The sequence below is a fragment of the Patagioenas fasciata genome, chromosome 2 (genome assembly GCF_037038585.1).
Source record: "Patagioenas fasciata isolate bPatFas1 chromosome 2, bPatFas1.hap1, whole genome shotgun sequence".
NCBI classification, from domain to species: domain Eukaryota; kingdom Metazoa; phylum Chordata; class Aves; order Columbiformes; family Columbidae; genus Patagioenas; species Patagioenas fasciata.
In genome coordinates this window covers 153,816,489-153,825,912 of record NC_092521.1, presented here as the reverse complement: position 1 = coordinate 153,825,912, position 9,424 = coordinate 153,816,489, and the positions used below count along the sequence as shown (strand labels likewise).

General features: G+C 38.2%; 1 long non-coding RNA gene across 3 annotated transcripts; it reads right to left on the bottom strand.

The window, feature by feature from the left end:
• Positions 1-2,114: 2,114 nt before the first annotated feature.
• Positions 2,115-9,346, bottom strand: LOC139827451 (uncharacterized). Of its 3 annotated transcripts, none has more exons than XR_011737991.1 (4): positions 8,933-9,346; positions 3,993-6,060; positions 3,450-3,591; positions 2,115-3,184 (listed from the first exon to the last, which is right to left on the bottom strand). It is a non-coding gene; the product is annotated as an uncharacterized lncRNA (long non-coding RNA). The 3 variants fall into 3 exon arrangements; XR_011737992.1 differs by having other exon boundaries at positions 2,115-3,591; positions 3,993-4,114; positions 5,869-6,060; XR_011737990.1 differs by having other exon boundaries at positions 2,115-3,591.
• Positions 9,347-9,424: the final 78 nt, after the last annotated feature.

Sequence of the window (9,424 nt, the reverse complement as noted above, 5' to 3'; positions counted from 1 at the left end):
AAATCTGTCATGTTCATATATTTTTTTTCTCAGAAGAGAAATGCTACTTAAAGTGAAACAGTTTATACATTAGAACACACTGGTGTGAGGACTCTGCTGTACTTTAATTAAGACATACGAGATTTTCTGAAAGGGTTTCCTCTACAGTCTTGTATCTCTCATAAAGCCTTCAGTGATCTCAATAAACATTTATACTGCATTGATTTTTTTAGTTAATTCTAAAGTGATGCAACCAGCATGCTAGTACTTGTCTTATTTAAAGACCAAGTCGTGCTGTTGAGCTGTGCAGTACAGGAAAGAAAGGCAATGCCTGCCTCCCAGGGAAAGAGCTGTGCCGCTTCCCACATCTACATGCAAACAGAAAACAGAAATATACTTCAGACTTGGAGTAAAACCAAGCTCTTGTTACACATTCAACATCCAGAAGATGCTCAGTTGGGATTTCGTTAAAGGATTATTTTATTTGGCCAAGAAACAAGAGTCCTAAGCAATTCAGAGGTACAAATGGCCAGACTTCCAAGCATACAAGCACTGTTTCTCATTCCCTGGATTCAGAGCTTAGCACAGTCTAGAACAGAGCAACAGAGGACTGAAAAAAGACTACTTGGGTCACTGAATGATGCCCCAGGCAATCCAAGAACCACTGCAACAGATATTTAGTCTTAACAGAGCCACACAACTACTCCATGAAGAAGCCTACGCCTCAGGGTGCACACAGTTCCTGACGGCCTGTGGACTCGAGACACAGAGAAAAATGACAAAAGCTACAAATCTGGTGTACTGTATGCAGAAAGCAGGAGTGATCATGTCCCAGCACCATGACAGTAGTAAGAACTGGAAGTAAATTGACCAAAAGATTCCCAGATGTTTCAAGAACTTCTGACACCAGAAGCAAGAGCAGCGCATCTCACCGAGCATTAAACCCACCATCCCCTACCCAACTCCCAACTAAGCTACCCAAGTCCTGTAATGGGAGACTAAAACATTGCAAACACACAAAATCTCCTCCCAAACAGGCATTTGGGTACCAGCCCAAATAACAAATTGGATACAAAAGAACTGTTATCTCAACCTTTAATTCTAACTTCAGAGTTGTTCTTATTTTGTGATCCCCATCCATAAACTTATCGACCTTCATCTTAAAACACTTTGAGTTTTTTAGAACAATGTACCATTGTTGTCTATCTTTTCCCAGGGAAATCTAGCCATGGGGAATGTAACAGGAATTTAATGCATTTTTTCTATTAAAACAACATGAACTTGTGTGTTAACCCTTACATTATTCTGTTAAATGTTATGTCTAAAATAACAGCAACCAGTGCTGCTTTGTGTAGATCAGATTGTACCTTCCAGCAATGAAGTAGAACCGATGTGTCTGTAATAAGGGTAATCTGTAATCCTTACACAAAAAGGACTGCTTCTCCAGATAGTCAATTAGTGCATAAAAGAGTGATACAATTAATGTAGAAAATTGTAGAATAAATGCAAAATACATATATGCCCGACTTTTTTCAAAGCATACAGGTCTGCTACTTACCTATGCCACTGTGAACCATAAGACACTGATAATGTTAGAGAGGGAAGATTTCCAGAAACTTCAACTGAATTAAAGAAATGTGATTTCTTCTCTCATTTTTAAATGAGTTTGGGGAATAATATGTGTTCTGGATACTCAATTATCAGTACTTAATTTTATTAGTAGTGAGAGATATATGTACGATTTTAATATCATATACAAAATATTGATTTTATATTTGCAAAGTAAACAAATACAAATTATGTACTTTTCAATAATGACAAATGTGCATAACAGTAGAAGTGTAAATTTTCTGCACTAAAATTACTTCAGCATATTGTTAATGATGTTGGTATCTCTGAAAATAGGGGAATTAAACTATTGAAAATGGAAAACACCAATATTATCGACTTGGAAGTAAAAAGAAAGATTATGCTGAGAAGGCTTAGAACTAACAGGTAAACAAAGATGGAATTTTATAACAGAAACATAGAAGGGCCTGTTGTTCCTTGAAAAAGGACCCTGATACCCATACAGATACCTGTTACAAGGCTGCTAACTCTGACCAGTGCTAAGAACAATGTAAACTGGGCCTACAGCATACATGGACTGTTGATGTCTCAGACTAGAAGTTTGACATCAGCTCAACTAATTTCAAATACATCTTAACTTTAGAAAATATTCTGAAGACCTTTAAAGTCTACCTATAAAACTATTTTACAAGGTATCTAAAAGTATTTCACTGATTATGATGAAAGCATTTCCTGTCAAAGTTTCATTTAAGTTATTTCCAGATGTTTTAAATTTGCCTGTATCAAGGCACTCCTCCATCCCTTTGGGAACTAATATCAACACAAGATATCAGCACTGGAAGGAAAAAAAAAACCATGATAGTCCTCATGCAAATGAAGTTCTCACTGTAAGAATTCCATTTCTGAACAGGCTACAAAACCAGTACTTATCTGTGCTATGCTCCGTATTTTGAGTACGCATATATATCTATATCTCAAGTGAACAACAGCTGACATGGCTAGTCCTAGTGATCTCAGTGTGGCCACACAAGGTCCATGCATATGAACCTGCTGAGCCACCACCAAGTAGAAGTCTGGTGGACAACATAAGAGGAACTAAAGGCCACACAAGGCTTCAAATCTACAGTGACCGTAGATTTGATCTACAGGCTGATCTGCCAGGTCTCAACAGCCAGTGAACCACGTGCTTCAGCTTCCTTCCTCCGAGCCCCCAGGCCTTTTCTCCTCTCCTAACCCTCACACAGTCTCCGAGTCAAATCTTTAACCCTACATCATTGAACCATATTCAGAGGAATGAAGAGATCTATCACCCATGTGTGCTCCCTGTTCAATGCTTGGCCAGACCAAAGGGCATATAGAAAATTCTAAATTTGCTCACAATATGCTATGTAAACTCAAGCTACTGCAAGGGGCACTGTTCTCCATTTTAAAAGGCATAAACCTTATAGAAAATTTCATGATGTTTTCTTCCCTTTTAGTTGGTGGCAAGTCTAATGCTTTTGGGGATTCAAACAACAGAGACTATACCAACTGAGCAATCAATTTCCTTATTTTTCCATTTAAGTACAAACCTTGTCTTCACAGCTGTAACCAAGGAAGGAAACATTCTTTGCCAGGAATGATGCTACTATGGTTTCTGAAAGAGGTACATACGGACAAATCAGAATACAATTATTTACGAGGTGTGGGAATCACAACGGCAATTTCAGTTTCACTATTCCATTTTTTTCTCTTTATTTCTGGCAATGCTCTATAATGTTCTCCAAACAACTAGGAAAACAACAAGGTCATTGAGGGAAGAAGAACTTAGAAGTACGACAGTCGAAAGGATTAATAGCTTTGAGGATGAATCTATACCTCTCAGTATCAGAAATAAGAGGGTTTTCAGAAATTATTCTCACCGTTCTTTTGTCTTTGCCAATATTATTCAACAATTTAGTAGACATCAGGACAGAAGTGATTCTTCCAGATGATTTGGTATCTGGAGTGATGCTGTAGAAAGCACTGTGACAACTCCGAGAGAAAATCTGTATCCTGCCATCACTACCAGAGAAAAGAGGACAGGAAAACCATGAGGAGAGGCAAGGACAGATAAACAAACAGTGGCAAAGTCACATAAATCACAGAACACAAAACCAATGATCTTTCATGCTGTGAAGTTACTTAAGGAAGAGAGAATTAAATATAATTAAAGCAAGGGGCAAGAAAGATTATATTAGCTATACTCTTTTTTGAACTGCTTGAGATGACTGCTGGACATCAGGAAAGCAACAAATAAGTCAGGGAAAACCATTACAGGGCTGAATAGACAGGGTAGGGCTATATAAAAGCTGAAAACTGACAGCCTACATGAATGAAATTCAGATGCGACGGAACTTCACTTCTGATGACAAAAGCTCTGTAGATGTTGCCAGAAAGTGATTAGTACCTGTCTCATCCCTTACCTGATTTTCTTTCCTTTACTCAGCCACTCCTTAGTGTGCTAGATCAGCACTTCAGCACCAAAGCTTCTGAATAACTACTAAAAACTGCTGCTTTCCCACATAGGAGCTCCATGTTGTAAGATCTCACAAGCATCCAAAAAAAACCAAAAAAAAGACAGACTGTTACTTAACATCTTGAAAAGCTGATGAAACCTCTCTACTGTATCCTGTGGACAGCACAGTAAATGAGCTTGATGAAAATATGACTCCAAAGAAAAGCAGAAAACTCTATGAATTGCACTGTGACAACTACATGTGCACACATGCACACACACCCCGCACCCTTCCCTTAGGGCAGCTCTCCAGCTGAGAAGACTGGAGAAGACTCTTTAAATTTTCTGCATGCAAGGTACACATCCATTTATGGCAAGATTAGAAGTCAGGATGGTGACTTTGTGTGAGATCAGCAGGAACATAGTACAAAACGTTGATTTTGAAGCACAGTTGTCCCACTCTCTCACCCTGTGAATGGTTTGTTTACCACTGCCAGAGAAATTTCTTCAGCATACAACTTGAAAAAAGGCTTTCAGTCCAGCATTTTCAAACTGGACTCTGAAAGTCAGCTCTGTTCTGCATATCTCATGTGCTGTCACCAAGAATAAACGTCAGAATTGAGATAATTCTGTTGTTAAAAGAACTAGGAAAAGGTTTGGATTCCTCTCCTCCAACATTATTTCTGCAGAGCTTATAAAGCACAGATTCATAAAATATATTTTTGCCAATAGATTTCAGACATTATATTTTGGAGTATAAAAGCATGTTTCAAATTTGCTGAGTAAAAGCTGTGCATAATCATATTTTAAACAGAATGACACTTAAATAGCAAATATGGATTTTACAATCACTTTCTGTCTCTGTGTAGTGACTGTGAAAAACACCGTTTCCTTTAACAGTCATAGACACTGATGTTTTTTGGTGCAGGAACTGAACAAAAAGATCTAGCCAGGTATAATTTTTTGGAACAATATCAGTGGGAGGCCAACCCCATACATCTTAAACTAATTCTATCTTTGATTTTCATTGGCTGATTGAAGCACCACAACCTTGGTCCGTTGGCCATCAGAATTAACAAACAAGAAGGAAGGCAAGATGCTAGCTCTGCTCAAGCAAGCTTTTTAGGTCCTTCCCTGAGAAATCAAGTAGACCTTCCCAAGTGCTAAAATCTTTTGAGCTTTAGATTTTGAAGAAACATATGAAAAGATGGGGATCAAACTGCTACATTTAGGAGTTTTTTTTATTCTTTTGATACCTGTAAGTTCAAATTCAGAAAAATACATGAATTTAGACTTTTTTTTTTTGCAAGTACCTGATGAAATACTCATCACAGTGGAGGGAAAAGTGTCAGGGAAGACTCTAGAAGCCCCATCAAATTTTTTTTTTGAATCACTGAACATAGGACCTTGCTGAATCACCTGCACAATCTCAAGACAGACAGAAGCTCCCCTCACCCCCCCCAAAAAAAAGACCCAGGGATTTGCTGCTCCACACTGAAGATGGGACATTGCATACAATTTCTGACACCCTTACAGCCAGCAGTATGAGACCACTGGAGACACTGTGATGCACTTTGAAGTACGTAAGCTATATGACACTAGTGTATTTTTATAGATGAAACATATCATATAGATATATGATCATAATACGTAGCTTGACATTCCCTTGTCATTCAACCTGCTTTCCATTCCTTCGTTTCTCCGAGTCTGGGGCCTGAAGGAAGACAAATTAGCTATGACCTAACCTGGATTGTATTAGACTGATGGGCTTTGGCACATAAAGGCACTTAGATTAATAAAGCAAGGCAATCTATGCACCATATCAATATGGAGTTGTGACTGACCCTTCAAAGGAGGCACGACCTTTGGATCTATTGTTGCTTGTAGAATTCATAATGTAACTTGTGTCCCCTAGATTTTTTGCATTTAGAAGTGAACAAACAAGCAGGCCTATATTTTCAAATGCAAATCTTTTATCCACGCTTTTGCTACTTCCAGGCGAAGTTACTGGGATATGCTCCTTCAGAAGAGCAATCCTGCAGTGAAGAGAGAAACAAAATTGAAGCCAAACAGGAAGAAAACAACCCAAACAAAACAAAAACCTCTAAAATGGGGACAAAGAAAAATGTTGTGTTCTGAATACACTGTTGTTACAGAGTTAAGGCTGACTTCCATTTTGCACCTCAGGTAAGAATCTTGTCTCTGCTTCCTACGAAATGCCGGTTTCACCACCAGCTAAGTATGTGGCAGAATCAGTGGGATTTCTTGTTATTTTTGGATGCAACCTGAGATGCGATAATATTCAGATGCAATAATGTTCAGAACCATCAGTGGTTTGAAATCAGGCTGTTGTAGGACCATCGTTCCTGTCAATACCATATCTTTATGGGTGGATCAGCCAAGAACAATTTTGTGTCCTTTTTAAACATTTGGATGCCAATTTTTGCAAAGCTTGTGCAGTGCATAATTTGTCTTTTAAAAAGCCTGGAGATTTCTCTATATTACACCATACCTGCATCAATTTTGTTCTGCAGCACCCGAGCCAACTCTTTCCTGGAGTACCTCAGTTACCACACAGACACTCCCACAATTGCACTTGACATTCATTGCCCCTGGCCCTTCCACTCACAAAGCACATGGTAGCTATAGGGCGGTTTCCCTCTGTGTAGGTACTGTCTGAGCTTCACCTGTTTTGCTGAAGCATTCCACATTTGCACACAGGAGAAACTGGGGTATCTTAGATCCTATTCTTGATGCTGAAGGAGCTCCTGCAGCAAACAGGCTTGTCTGCCTGTTACTCATGTCCCCAAACTTGGCTCTTCCACTTTGCCTTTTCTATCCCAACTACTTCGCCCCATTCCTTCTGTGAAGAAAACATCTTCCTTCCTCTTGACTTCAAGAAAGTCATGCTCCTTGCCTTCAGCTCCAGCTCCCAAGTCCAATATGAAGAATGCAAAAGGAAAGCCTGCTAAACCCCTGTTGCCTAGACATGGAGCAAGTTCATGTGTTCAGTAATTCCTATATACACATTAGTCACAGACAGTAGCTGCGATGGGACGGAGGTCTCATCTCTGGTAAAAGCTTCAGGAGTATTCCAAAGAACATGTTCAGATGAGGTTTTTTCCACCAAAGTCAGTCTCGAGTAGTTTTAGATAATCAAAAGCAGAGCCTGCCGTGGGTTTCCCTAACAAATTTTGACCCTTATGTTCTCTGCTATAACTCCCACATGAAATGGTTACAAGAGTTTTCCTTTAGTGACAATGGCAAACAATGCATATATGATCTCACTCTTTGAAACATGTAAACCATGTAAACCATTTTTGCCACAACTGTAAAAAAATTGCTTCAGACAGGCATTCAGCAAGCTAAAACAAAATCCAATGGTGAATTTAGTAAGGGTTATAAAAAATGAAAAGCAACTGAGAATAGGGGTTTATGACATGATGTTTCAGACAACAGATGCCGGATGTTTTTAATGGCTAAAAATACAAACAAAGTTCAAAAGTGTGTTCTTTCTTCAAAGAGAATTCAGAGTCAATGCTTTAGGTAGCGAGCTGACAAGATGTTTGCATGAATTTGCACAAATTAGCCAATATAAACATCTAAGATGTGATACTATTCCCAGAGCTTGCTTTTGCTTTTAATTAGTCTAACACTATCAGAAATAATTAAATATGATTTTCATGATTGGGAAAAAATAGAGGTTTATGCATTTCCAGTTAAAAAGTAAAAATAAATCTGATTTCTAGAATTATTCATCTTTTTGTCAAGAAGAAGTTAATGTGTATCAGCAAATGCATCTCCAAAGTATATTTCATCCTCCTAGTTCACAAAAAAGCCTAAACTTGATTGGAACAGGGGATACAGTCTACATCATATTGTTTGCTGGAGTGAAAAGAAGCTTTATAATTTTGTAACTGAATGAGAGCTGCAGATAATCTAGTTGGACTCCAATAGTATCTTAGGCTCCTAAACTCCATCTGCCAACCTGCTGAGTTGACCAGACACAAATACTTTAAAATGTATTTGAATAAGCTATCCGAAATTTTGTTACTTTTAATTATGCTTTTCCAGTGTCAGGTAATGATGTTAGACTTCATAAATCATCTTAACAGCTTTTATTGAAATAAATAATTTTGTTTGAGGTACACCATATCTGGTAGATTAATAATTCTTTTGTCCTAAAAATTGACTTGCAAATTTGGAATAAATTTGACCTGGAATGCACCTTAAATTCTCAGAAGTCATGTGCTGTATTTTCCCAGCACATTGCAAATTAAAATGAGAAGAGCACTTGTGTTTGCATTAGGAACACTGAATGTCAACAAGTACTGTCCACTGATGAATCTCAGAATTTTTAAATGGCAGGAGAAAGCAGCTTTAATTTGCTTCTCCACAAACACCTGGTTTAAAGACTTATTTGAATATGTAGTATGCTTTTAAGACCAAATCAAGATCACTTTTACTCTGCTGGAACAATTTTGGTGGTTAATTACATCATTATCCAGATATAGCTTCACTCTAAGGCCCAGGTTTGCCAATTCCCTTTGCTTAACATGCTTCTGTTGCTAAGAAAGACTGGAGAACTAAAGGAGCTGTAAACCATAAAAGAGCTTCTAGATGTTTATTGCACAGATTAGAAATGGAAAGAAACAAGATTAATGAACTAAAAGACAAAAATTAATTAAAGTATTAATTAATTTGATTTATGTGGTCATGCTAGGCTTAAAAAACAGATTCACTTTTTATGACAACTTATTACAACAGATTACTTTTAAAAAGAGTATTTTATTCTAACTGATCAAAAAAGCATGCTACAGACATTCCATAACAATACAGAAGACAGTAAAATACTTCCAGTTGTCAAAGAAGGAATATTTTGTAATTGTGACCAAAAGGGAAACTCACCACAATGTTTGGTCTCTGTTTCGTTGTTCAAGAAGGTGACACTGCATCTTTAAACCCCAGTCCTCCAGACTGCTGTTTGGCATATGCCAGCACCAATGGAGATAACACACTGCCCTCTGAGCACTGTACTGCTGTGTCACACCTCAAGTAGGTCATGTGAAGGGCCAATTGCTGAGTATTCTGAACAGCAGATCAGAGAAGGGAAACTTCATGGCAGAAAACCTGAAACAGATATGCGAGCACACATGTTCAGTTCAGCAGGGCTCATTTAGCAAGGGCTCCCACAGCCAGTATGAGACATCATCAGTCACTTCTCCTGTTTGCACAGAACCATCAGCTTAGATAGTTCACACATGCTGACACTTTTTGTTTCAACATCAGTAAAATGAGTAATAACCTATTCATGTGTCTATGTTGTCTTTGTGGCCTGTATGCTGTCATTGAAAAGGTAGCAAGCCCAAGCATCTATTTTCTCGAGAACCACGTCAATAC